The following is a 13,572-nucleotide window of genomic DNA, read 5'->3' on the forward strand; positions in this document are numbered from 1 at the left end:
CCTACGATTTTGCTGCTCTAAGAAATTCAAGCTAGCCCAGTTTCAGGTGTCCTTTTTTTCCTGGCAATTTTTGGGTTCTTACTTCTCATGAACAATTCGTTCTTAATACTAAAAAAACTACCATCATTTACCTAAACAAATATACCCGAAAACAAATCATTATCCGTATGTCAGCAATCACTAATTCTTAAGGACTAAATTATTACTTGTAGTTTTGGCGCTTTGCCATATTCCTATTGGTGCAACGGGTACGGGTAATTGCATTCTTTTCATCAGTAATGTTCAGTCGTAAACTGACTTCCGTGAATGAATGATAACATGTTGATACTCTGACGAATAAGATTTCCTTGAGGTCTCGTTAATTTTTGGAAGTAATAAGTAGGTTTCAATTTCTTTTAAAAGTGTTTACATACATGGATTCTCGTTTAGGCTGTTAACCGTTCCTGAGATTTCCATTCGCCTAGCTTAAAGGTTTTTTAACATCGTGACAAGTCAGGCTATTTAAAAGAAATGAAAGACTAATTAATCTACGGGAAAATTAATTGTCTTTTATCTGTTAATGTCAATCTTCCTCCTCCAGCACTCAGTTCCCACCCTGACAAGAATTTGGTGCTTCTTGTTTAAAAAGAAACTAGTAACTCCTATTTCATCATTGGGCTGTACAACCGCTCCGGTTGCCTTCTTTTTACCAGACAGAATAAACAGATGAGAATACATTTAATCATGAAGGGTGATCCAAATTGTTTGAAGTGCAATGAACACCCACAGGAAAGAAAGGTGCGATCGGGTATTCCACTCCCATACAAAAGTTTAAACATAAATATAAATAACAAAATTATCTCGTGCTCGGGGACCAGCTTGGATAAACTTCCGCCAAGATATTCTGAAATAAGCAATATAATAACAAATCAACAATACCGCTCGAATCTGCATTTTACACTGTTATCAAGGATAAGATCCACTATTGTAACAATTGTACAGATCCACTATTGTAAACACAACACCCCCCCCCCATCCATAATTGAGCCAGGTACAGGCTTAGCCTATTTGAGGCACTTTGTTAATTATTTCGTTTGTTTTAAATAAGGGACCAACCGTTGTTCAGTAACAAGTGTGACAAATAATGCAAACCAACAGAAAATCTAAGTTTTTTATAATCTAGAGCTATATCTGGTCCAACCAGGGGGGATGCGACGCAAGTATCATGATAGAAACCATTAAATTTTGAAATAGCGTTAAATAGAGAATCGCTTTGGTGCACTCTTTTGCTATTAAAGTTTCCTCCCTAACTACAAAATAATCAGAGAACCCCATTTTAGAGGTTTAAATGAATTCTAGTCCTTTTTTATAAGTCGAAAGTGACTGGAGACCAACCAGCCACGGGGGGGGGGCTGGTTTGAGCTCACATACAAGATATTGCTCATATGTAGTCCAGTGGCGTAATTTCGCCAATATCCGGGGGGGGGGCGTAGTTAAGCCAATTTTCCCAAATCAAGTGAAAACGATCGTGAAAACTGAAAAATTAGCCATATATTACCATAGTGGCAAAGATATCATGGTTGCAGCGATAGCTGCAACCTAGTAAAGAGCGAACCACAGCCCATAGTAACCGAAGGTTAAAAACGCGTTTTGAAAAAAAACTTTCTAGTGAAAAAATTGTTCATGTAATACTGATTCAGGAATGATAACTATTATTGCGGTTTGTCTTAGAAGTAAAAGTTTATTGCGAAAAGAAATTTATGGTGATCTTACAAAAAAGCCTGAAAACCCTCAAAAAGGGCGCCAGATAAAAATGGAAGTTGTACCATTAGAATCAATATGGTTGAAAACCTTACAAAGGAAATTACAGCCCCCTCCCCCCCTCTTGAGCAACAAGGAAAATCACTTTTTAGCATGGGTAGCACTAATATGTCTCCTGCTTTTGTTTTTTTTTTTTATTTTTTTTCTAGAAGGGCTAGAGGGTGACCAGAACATCATAGAGATGTGAGTAATAGCTCATTCGAACTGAAATTAAATTTGCTAGTTCCCTTTTTAAGTGACCAAAAAGATTGGGGGGCAACTAGCTCCCCTTCAAAAAGGCCCCCTCCCCCCAAAGTCATCCAATCAAAATTTTGAGATAGTCATTTTGTTAAACATAATTCAGAGATCTACAATCTTTGGTTTTGGTGATGATATGACCCTCCATAGTCCCTGGGGAAGGGACTGCACGCTGTATCGGTATAGGACGTATTTATATCATGCGTATCAGTATGAGCGTATTGTTATTGGGCGTATTGGTATCGCAGGTATCTAGACAGATTTTTAATAGCTCATATAAAAGATATTTCTCATATCTACGTCCAGAGGCATAATTTCGTCAAAATCCTGGGGGGGGGGGGGGCCAAAGTTAGAGTGAATTTTCCCAAATTAAGTGAAAATGATAGTGAAAACTGAAAAATGAGCCATATATTACCATAGAGGCTAAAATATACTAAGGAAAACTGACCTGTTTCTGTGGATACTTGAATTTTGTAGGTTTATCTTAGTTTTGACACTGATTTTTTGCAGAAGCTAAATTGCTGCTGGGTGAGGGCAAATGAGGACGGGGGGGGATTAGGGTCTGGAGGAGGCAGCTGTTTCTCCTGCCCCATAAAATATTACGCCCTTCCTATAATTTCCACCATCAGCAAGTTGCAAATGGCACTAGAAAATGCACTTTTAGTGCCATGTCTCAAGTGGAAAAGCTGGGGCTAGTGGGCTACCAGGACTTTTTAGTGACGCTTAATGGCTCATTTGGAAGCTATTTTTCATAGATGTTTGTCAATTCTATCATCCGTAAGTGTAATATAGTACTAAAAATAACACTTCTTATGTCACTTCTTAGTAGAAAAGCTTGGAAGTATAAAACGATATCATCATTGCAATAATTACGATCCAAAATCCTTAACCGGAGGTTTTCAAGAACACCTTCCGTATGTTCATCCTCCGAGCCCCCTTAATAAGCTAGGTAATTAAGGTACAAGCACTAATATATCAAATTAGATTATTAGAGGTCTGGTTTTGTTGGTAAAGCTTTCGACTTCGAATTAGAGTGGCTTGCGTTCGACTCCTGCTTGTTTTTCTTCTATCATGGTTTTCTTCCTTCTATACGGTCATTTTCAGATAATTTCGCTGTTTTTTTTTTTTTTTTTAATGCGATGCAGTCATTTTTTCACGCATGTCCCAGGAAGGTATTTGGCCTAGCATTTTGATTCAAAAGGGAATAGAGGTCACCCATTCCTTGGTTTGCAACGACATTCTGAGTAGATCACTAAATCCATACCCCAACGAGTGGCGTAAATAAGTCAAAATCTTGTGGGGGTGGGGTCAACGTTGGAGGCAATTTTCCCAAATCAAGTGAAAATGACAGAGAAAACTGAAAAACGAGCCGTATACTAATAAAAAGGGTAAAGATGTCCTAAAGAAAAATTACCTGCTATTTTTACTGGGCTAAAGTCCAGTAAAAATAGCGTTTGAGGTGAAACAAATTGCAAAAAAAAAGATTTTTGGCCCAAAAAATGCAGAAAAATCAGGAGACCAACATACTAAAAGCCCACCAAAATTTACCAATGGGAAAAAGTTTGACAGGGGAAAAAAGGGGAAAGAGGGAAAATTCTGAAAAAAATGCCAGGACCTCTGATTTTAGCACTGTAAATACCCAGTCCTACGTAGTTCAAGTCGCAGAACTCGAGTTCTGCATCAGAAGTATTATATCACACCACTGGGGGTATCCGATAGGGTTAGCGGGGGAAACAGGGGAAAATGAGGAAGACTCAGATTCGCTCGATTTCATCGCTGTAAAGACTATTTCTAATATTATTTGAGACGCAGAATCCAAATCTTCCTTCAGAATACTAGTTTTCCTTCATCGGAAAAAACTGGCAGAGGGTAAAAAGTAGGGAAATTGAATTCTCTTTCTTTTTTTTGGCTGCGGAGCCCATTTCAACAAGGATTCGACCACAATATATTAAGAATCATCTCGGTGTATAAAATTGGTACAAATTGATTTTACTTTGGCAAATCACAGACTTAAAACAAATCAAAAAATAAAAAACTTAAAACAGGAACTTAGTTGTTAAAATCACCATCAAGGTCAATGCTTTCTGAATTTTGGCAGTCGGTACCATGACACTCGGCACATGCTTTTGTGCAGTGAAGTCCGTTTCTTTTGCAACTGCAATGCTTTGTTTCACAACCTGACTTGCAAGCACATCGTACCATTCTCAATAGTGCTTCGGGTGCTGGCTTCGAGTCCATCGTTACAGGTACGTACTTGGTTCTGTCTAGCCGCCAACCCCAGTCAAATGGGTCCAGATCAGCTGAGCAACTCATCCATTCCATGAATCTTCGTATCCGTCGAACACAACCGTAGCATTTCCAAAATGAGCTTTGACATAGCTAGCGTAGGCCAGACATATTTGTCCAAAAGTAGCGCCGGTTGTCCAAGGCAATTTATGTAGGAGCTATCTTCCATCTACAACATATTTGCAACTCGTTGAAAGATTCGCAGAAGAGCCTTTGATCATTTTCCAGAGGGCATTTGAGAGGGAAGCCTTGTCAGCTGTGCGTAGTAGTTGGTATGACCCGAAAAGTCCAGGAGGAAAAGAGCAACGTTCATAACCGAGAGTATCCGACAGATCCTGACCGTGGCAGTGGCTACAGCCGCTAGTCGCTGGAACAATAACGTTTGGTCAATCTCGACCGGCTCACCATCAAGCTTCAGAGCCAACTTTGCAGCCATAGGTACGACTTTACCTTTCCTTTTGAGTACAAAAGTCTCTACTGGCTTTCCAACCATCCCTTGCAGTATGTGCAACCCACCGTCTTTTGCTTTGTCGACGTTGACCTCTGGCGAAGCATTCACTCCGGTAACAATATTCATTAGCTGCTGACCCCTGTTGAACGGCTGCAAAGGCTCAAGGAACTAGAGCAACTTCTGCAAATCTTCGCTGTCTCTCAATATCCTGGACCCCGATGTATCAACGGGCTGGTCGCTTTTGTGGTAAACAGATCCGGTTAGGTCTTGCATGATTGCATTCATTTGAGCTCTCACTGGCATAGATAGTGTCCAGATCGACCGCTGCGCTTCATTCATACCTCTCCCTCTAGTGAGACCGCCAGCGGTCTTCAGAGTTTTCATGAAGACTTGTTCTATAACAAGGTCTGCTGCCAGTCCTAACCACGAATGTTCGGTTCTGTTAACAGAAAAGTGACCTTTGGAACTTCTCGTATAATTCTGGCTGCGATTCTTTCAAACCGACAAAGGTTTGTAAATGAAGACGGGCTGATTTAGCATATGCAGTTCGACCTCATGCCGCGAAATAAGGAAGCATACTAAACCAGCTCTGAAGATACAGGTCGAAATCTCCAGTCCGTTCAGCGCGAACTGAAATCCTAAGAATTTTATTCATTTCAGAATACTGTTCAAGCCACAGTTTTGCAGTCCTAGATTCGCTAACTAGCTCCTTCTTTGCCTGCTCAATTTCTTCTAGTCTTCAATAGAAATATTTTCGGATGTCAGCTCTGTATAGACACTGGCGGCGCTCACCATTTGGGGTGCGGGTTCACTTCGTAGACCGTTGGCAGTATCTTCGAAAGCACAGGCAAAAAGTAAGATGTGCAGAGCTAAGTCAAGAAGAGAATGTGCCTTCATTACTCTAGAAACTGCTTTGCCAGAGATTATGTGTTTTACAGTGTTCTTTGCGTAGATCTGTTCAAGGACTTCAACCAAACCTGCTTCTTCCATAAAATAGCCCATACACCCAAGAAAAATCATTCTTCCATGAAAGGAGCCAAGCATCACTACGATCTCTTTCAAGGGGCTACTGAAAGGCGACGATTCAACCATCATTCTTGCTTTCCAATACAGTGGTTGGTCGAAGGTTACGACAGGAATCTGGTTCAGTTTCTTTGCCTTCTCAGCAATAAACATCAACATTGTGTTGATGCACGTGAGATCGGTTGCGTTTAAATCAATAATAGGCTGGAAAACTGTCGATGACCGCTTCTGGGTTTGTCCAGCATGAGCTGACTGCATTGCACCTGACCAGCCGACTGGAGAACCTCGCAGAGATGGCTGAGAATTTACCCACATGATATCAAGATGTCTGCCATTGTCTCTGAACTCTGGAAGTACCAACTCTACGTAAGTGAGCTGATTTGTAAAGGGAGTATACTTTACGTAAGGTTAGATCGGTAGAGCAGCTTTTTTTATAATTCCTTTCAAGTCAAAATCTTTTCTTGAAAACACGCATTACTCTTATTTGCCGCCTGGCGACTTAACCTCAAGAATAGCCATACCATGTGAAGTACCGTGCCCATCCAAAGTGTTAGCGTTATGATTGTAATTGTCTGCAATGTACTGGAGAAGAGTGCCTCTTGGTATGTTGAGTTCTTGGTCGGGGCTTTCAGCCATTGCCGCACACTTTCAAATTGGAGGGCTTCTGCATAGCCAACACAAAAGCCTAGGCTGCTCAGTGTGTCGACAACGTCGCGTGAACCGAACCGATGATGCATAGACTCAGCCAGCCCCAGCTGCATTGGTGCAATAATGCTTCGAGGTCTGGTGTTTTGCATTATTGCCTGCCCTATTGCCCTGACCCTAAGTTTGGCGTTCTTGTGTTTGATCAAAATGGACAGAAAAAGCCGTAAGGATGGAATAAATAATTCGAGATGGTCCTCTGCCGAAACTAAGGCGCGTGTTTGGTCATATTCTTCTTTGGACGATATCACAGTCCTTATTTTACTCTCCACTATTCTTGCAAAAGCTTTCACAATCTTGACTTTTTCTTTCTCCGGATTTACGTCTTTTGGCATTTGGTAATAATCCCGAAGAATGCTTGCAGCCGTCTCCCTAAGCGTCACTATACTTTGCTTCCCAGGAACATCAGAAATGATCACCTTGTCGCCGAAGTAATCAACTAGCACTTTCGTCAGGTAACCGTTACTGTATGGCTTCAGATCCGTTTCGGTTAAAAACTCCTCCATTTTTTTTCGAAATATCGGTCAGTGTAACCTGCATATCATCCAGACCGACAAAGAAGTTCGCAGCTTTGTAAAACACTTCTTTTCGAACCTCGTCCGAAGGTCTGCCATTTTTTCACTTCTTTACTTCAGGTTCACCACTTAATTTCGAATAGCGCTGAGGCAAGTTTTTTCCAGTCCGGAAGTTCACTGAACAAACTGTGTGATAGATAGCATCAGCTGCGGGGAGATCAGCAGTAGCTGAATTTAACCTTCCCAAAATGCTGGTCGACCATTCGTCTTGTCTTTGTGAACACCTAAGTCTAACACTGGCTTGAAATGTGTCTGTTCTAACAGTCTGTGATGGCGAATAGCCTGGATAACGCGGATCAGAAATGACAGGGGTCGCACAAAACTGACAGTCTTCGTTGAGTGCGGATAAAGAACATGCAGAACGTAAAGATCTACTGTTACTTTCTTGATGACTTGCTGAATCAATTTCATTGCAACGTTTAAGACTAGAAATTCTTCTCTGGTTACTGAAGTCTCTTCGGCAGTGAGCATGAACCTTGTCACCGGGGTTAACTTCGACAGAATCACCTCTTTCTTTACTGGCAGTATTAATTTTGACGGCACCTTTGCTTCCAAGCGTAGAGAGACTGTTATCATCTCCTTCGCTCTGAAGACAGATCGCACATTTTGAAGCCATACTCGTCTGAAATGAAGATACGAAAAATTCAGTAACAGAGAACTTGATGAATAACTTAATTAGAATATTAATATTAATATTAGAATATTAGAATATAATATTAGAATATTATATAATTAATATAATTAGAATATTTATATAATTAGAATATAATAATAGAATATTAGAATATAACTTAATTAGAATATTAGAATAACAGAGAACTTAATTCAGTAACAGAGAACTTGATGTGGGAAGAGGACTGAAGCCGCGAATCTCCTTTATTATTATTATTATTATTTATTGGAAAACCCGTCACACAAAAAAGGAAAAGACGGAGCAATAAGCAAAAAAAAAGCAATACACATAAACTTAGGAGTTATACATGTGGTTTTTAGTGACGAAAGCTGGAGCAAAGATCTATATCAACTCTTAGAACAGATTACACAAAACGAGAAAGAAAAACTCAATTATACACTGCTCTGCAGGTACGCGACATGTTTCTGTTTTTTTAGGCTCCTAAATACTGAACAAACATAAATAATATGAACATCATTGCATCAAGCCGCAATTGGTAAAAAAAATAACCCAAATAATCATCTGTGAATTAAACAAGATATACAGTAGATAATCATATCATCTAGTGTAATTATGACAAGAAACGGTAAAACCAATTAAACAAACCAATCCCCGACGCAAGCACAAAACTGAACACTTTACACGACTGATAAGATGTTGTCAGCACTCCTTGTTTGTGAAATTTTTTAGTTGGATAATTAGGGAGATACGGAGAAAAGAAATTCACGAGATTTGTCCTCGTGTCCTTGTAGAAAACTGAAATTGAAGCACAAATTGAACGAACATAGTGAACTGTTGTCAGTGAGGTAACTAACACCGTTTCCACGGATTGATCATTTCAAGCATTAAGATTCGGTTCCAGGAGCCGCAAGATGGCGTTGGTAAAAATAGAGATAAAATGTCACAAAACTGAGTATAGTAGTCACTTAAAAGCGAAAGAATTCTCAATGGTACAAGATAAACAAAAAAATGACGAACATTCTTGAAGATTCGGAACAAAAATGACCAGATATTCACAAGGAAACTTACCTATTTTGAGTATTCAGCGCGCTACATTTTGGGTAATTCAGTCACTGGAGGGACACTAGATGTCAGTCCAGAGAACTCGTCGCTAGGAGTCATGCCGAATGCTAACTTGTTGATGCCAGGTCTATATCCTGCTAGCAGGATGGTCGCATCTTAACATCGCAATGACCTGGAAAACCAAAATCTCCCCTTCTTCCCCCCATCCCCTTATAAATGTTCAGGGGACAGAGTAATCGAGATTCTGATGCAAGATTTGGCTTCTACGTTAAAAGTTACATCGGAAATCCTCTCGACTAGGATGAATCAGAACACTTCTGGATTTCGCGAAATTTCCCCTGGTTCTCCCGTTTTTCTCCTGCGACGGATTTCCCCATGGGTGGATTTTGGTGGGCTTTTAGTATGTTATTCTCTGATTTTTCTGCATTTTTTGGTGTAAAAATCATTTTTGTTGCAATTTGTTTGAGGTTGGGCCCTTTTTTGAGCTATTTTTAGTGGGCTATTTCAGTGAATGCTTAAATTATGCTGGCTTATCGTAGTTTTGACGAAATTTTTGGAGAAACTAAGAATAATCTGGGTGGGAGGGGGTGTAAACTGGGATATAGAGGAAAACTGAGGTCTGTAAGAGGAAGTTGCCCCCTGTGCCCCATAGCAAATTAAGCTCTGACCCCAAACCCCTACCACTTAGTGATTTATTTGCATTAGTTTTATTGATATATTTTAGATAGGCTGTGAAGTGATAATTTTTGTTTGTTTAAGTTTCAACTTCGTTCTTTACTTCTTAGCGTTCTCAACTTGCATAGCCCTTGCCCTGGGGGCTGGGGTGTCAACTCCCGAAGGCGTAGTTGTTTGACCTTTGCGCTATTTTGAACAAAATGGCTATTTCAAAATTTTCGTCGAATGCATTTGAGGAGAAAACTTTTAACTCTTAAATAGGTCACTGGAACTCTCAGTTTCTATCACATGAGCCCCCTTCAAAGTTTATACGACCACCCCTTCCATAAAACCTTATATGCTGACTATGGGCAACTCTCATGGCTGAAAACCTTTACCCCAGGGGCTGTGGTTTTTTTCAACCCTGGAGGCATAGTTGTTTCACCTCTGGACTATTTTGAATAAAATTACTTTTTTCTAAATTTCGATCGGATACATTTGGTAAAGAAGGGCTTGGGGAGGGGGTAATGGTTGCACACCGATCAGTTTCGACTCTTAAAAAAGGCACTTGGACTCGGATGCATTTGGCTAAAAAAAGGCCTGGGGTTGGTTGCCCACCGATCACTTTGGGCTCTTAAAAGGGCACTAGAACTTCTGATTTCCAACCAAATGAGCCCTCTCCAAAATTTATGTGACCACTTATCTATACGAAGTGCCTCTGGTAAAAAATAATAATAATACATTGAAACCTTATGACCCGTTACTATGCGTTACTTCTGATTAACAGGTATGCTATTTTGATACTTGGTATCACAATATATCTTTTGATTTACCTTGTTAGTTAACCGTGAATAGATGTCCCATAGGAGTTTGCAGTGCAAAAATGCTTAGTTGTATTGGAATTAAATATTTTAGTCCTTTCCCTCTCTCATTCAAATAAAAAAGGCTGTTACCAAGATATTGAAGATATGCTTTTTTAATAACATCACAATATATAATATCTTTTGATTTACTTTGCTATTTAACCGGGAATAGGGTAGAAATACTGTATGGGATTATAGTGCCAAAAGGTTTGTATATCCTTCCTCCGACACAAAATTGTATGTTATCTTGTTGCCATCCTACCTATACAACACAACCTGAAAGTTTCAACTCCGTCCCCAATTCCTTCTTTATATATTGCAGATATGCTATTTCGGATACTCCAATGCATGCGGTGGCTTTCGATTTATTTCTATCCTCTCCCCAAGTCAAACTATGAAGTCCAATTAGCCAGCAGAACACTCCCTGAAAGTTTCAACTTGACCTCCCAGACCATTCCCGCCGTATTTTAGATAAATGTATTTTGAAGAATTGAATGCACATTATCTCTTGGATGCTCAGAATTTGCTCAGTTACGCGTGTTGTTTCTCGAGTATACTCTCTGAAACTTTTGGAGATCTATGGCTGGTGACCACTGCCAAGAGTTTCAAGCTGATCGAATAACCGAGACCAAGCCTGTCTGGCTATTTCCATTAAAAACGGCTCTGGAACTTATGATATCATATCAAATCAGTCCCTCCTAAATTTCTACGACCACGTCTTCCATACGAAGTGGTCAGGAATAAAAAAAAAATACATGGGATACGGTTTTTGCCTCTGCTACTAAAGGAACGGTAGTAGGTTGTTTCTCTAAGTTGTTCAAATATCTCGAATTTACTTCAGTTTATCTCAATTTATTATATTTTAAGTAGCTTTCACTCAATTTTTTTCCTTTGTCTGGATCAAAAGTGAAATTTAATCTTGGCACTTTGCCGATAAGCGCGCGCACACAGTTCTGCGAATAGTGACATTTGAATGATTCGATCAATGCTCCACCTAGTCTATTGCTGGCATCAAAAAGAGAATGTTCCTCGTCTTTCCTACTTTGTACAACTGTTTTTGGAAGTATTATAATCATCTGGTAATTATTTCTTCAGAGTGCAGTGTTTTAAATATTTACCGTTAATATTATTTAAAGCCAAATAGTAATTTTTTTTATTCTTCATAAACATACCTGTAATTGTAGGTTTCTTCCGTAACTTTTTATTTAAATAGCTTTTAAGTATTATGAGACAAATAGGGACACCTGTTTGTTACACTGTAGCCGAACCTAAATCTTTACCTTCTAGTATTAATGTATGTTAGTCATTAGAACCCAAATCACAGCACATTTACAAAAGTTTCAAGTCCATTAGTAAAAATGACTAATTACATGAAAAGTTATACAGAAACGAGTGGGCTGTACAACCGCTGTGTCATCCATTTGCCTTCAGCTGAGACTCATGTTGGAGTCCTTCACGCAAGATCGTTGAATAATAGACTAGAAAATCCTGTTACAGCCTCGGAGAAATGTTAGTAATCCTCATTGGAGGTGGACGTCAAAGATTGTTAGGCATACTTTATTAAGAAGGCGCTATTCCAGTGTATTTCTCTCTTATGTTTTCATATGCAATGCTATAGCGTTGCCCATACTAAAGGTTTTAAGGCTTCTATGCTTAGTATTTGTTTTATTCTTTCTCAGAGGCACTTCATATGAAAAGGATGGCCGCATAAACTTCGGATGGGGCTCATTCGATTAGAAATCGGAAGTTCTAGTGCCCTTTGTAAGTTGTGCCCTGGGGGCATATACGATTATTACAAAAGAAGTGGTCGTGTAAACTCCGGAGGGGACTCATTTGATTTAAAATCGGAAGTTCTAGTGCCTTTTCTAAGAGTAAATTGTGATTGGTGGGCAACTAGCCCCCCTCCACGCCCTCTTTTCCCCATGTGTATCCGATCAAAGTTTTGAGATAGCCATTTTGTTCAAAATAGTTCAAAGATCAAATAACAAAAACTCCGAGGTTGACGCAACCCCCCCCCATAGCCCCGGGCATGTGTTGAAACTTATACCCCGGAGGCATATAAGGTTTTTCTGGAACGGATAGTCATATAAAATTCGGAGGGGGTTCATTTGATTGAAAATGGGAAGTTCTAGTTCCTCTTTTAAGAGTCAAAAGTGATTGGAGGGCAAATAGACCCCCCCCCCTTCACGCTCTCTTCTGTAGTTGCATGTGGCCAAAATTTGAAACAGGTATTTTGTTCAAAATAATTCAAAGACCAGGTAACAAAACTCCGGGGTCGACACAACCCTCCAGAGCCCGGGGGCAGGTGTTGTAAGTTACGCCCTGGGGACATAAGGTTTTTTGGAGGTGGTTGTCGTAGAAACTTCGGAGTTGACTCGTTCGATTGGAAATTGAAAGTTGTAGTGCCCTTTTTAAGATTGATAAGTGATCGGAGGGCAAATAGTTCAAAATAGTTCAAAGATCAGAAAACGAAAACTCCGAGGTTGACACAGCCCCCCCCCCCAGAGCCTGGGGCCGCGTGTTGATAGTTCTGTCCCGTGGGCAAATAAGGTTTTATTGGCAGGGATGGTCGTATAAACTTTGGAGATGGCTCTTTTGATTGTAAATTGAAAGTTCTAGTTCCTTTTTTGAGACTTAAAAGTGATTAGAGGGCAACTTGACCCTTCTTGCCCTTCCCGGCTGCTTATACCCAAATGCATCCGATAAAAATTTTGTAATGGCCATTTTGTTCAAAATTTTTCAAAGATCAGGTAACAAAAGCTTTAGGGTCGACACTCCCCCGGAGCCTGGGGCACGTTGGAGTTTTCGCTCCAGGGGCAAATGAAGTTCTTACGGAAGGGGTGGTCGAATAATCTTCGGAGGGGGCTTGTTTGATTGCAAATCGAAAAACACCTCCCCGCACGCCTTTATTCCCCTAAATGCATCCGATCGAATTTTGTGTTAGCAATTTTGTTCAAGCTAGACCAAAGTTCATATAACAAAACTCCCTGGATGACACAACCCCCAGAGCCCGGGGGCAAGTATTGTAAGTTATGCCCTGGGGGCATGTAAGGTTTTTATGTAAGTTGTGGTCGTATGAACTTTAGAAGGGAATCGTTTGTAAATACATTCTTAGACCACACTGGCTATACATCGTTTGATTGTAAATTGAAAGTTCTAGTTCCTTTTTTCAGACTTAAAAGTGATTAGAGGGCAACTTGACCCTTCTTGCCCTTCACGCCTGCTTTTCCCCAAATGCATCCGATCAAAATTTTGAGATAGGTATTTTGTTCAAACAAGTTCAAT

At 40.0% G+C, this 13,572-nt stretch overlaps 1 protein-coding gene across 2 annotated transcripts in view; it reads left to right on the top strand.

Moving 5' to 3' along the window:
• The window catches only part of LOC148942202 (uncharacterized), a 138,393-nt gene that overhangs the window by 26,205 nt on the left and 98,616 nt on the right, over positions 1–13,572 (top strand). The window contains exon 1 of one of the 2 annotated variants that reach the window (XM_089103571.1): positions 326–378. The exons of the other annotated variant lie outside the window; for it this stretch is intronic. The gene's annotated coding sequence lies outside the window, so the exon portion shown is untranslated. Of the gene's footprint in view, positions 1–325; positions 379–13,572 lie in introns of those variants that run through there. 2 annotated transcript variants of the gene reach the window in all.

Source organism: Artemia sp. Qi Xiang Cuo, chromosome 17, assembly GCF_049724085.1.
Source record: "Artemia sp. Qi Xiang Cuo chromosome 17, ASM4972408v1, whole genome shotgun sequence".
Taxonomy (NCBI): domain Eukaryota; kingdom Metazoa; phylum Arthropoda; class Branchiopoda; order Anostraca; family Artemiidae; genus Artemia; species Artemia sp. Qi Xiang Cuo.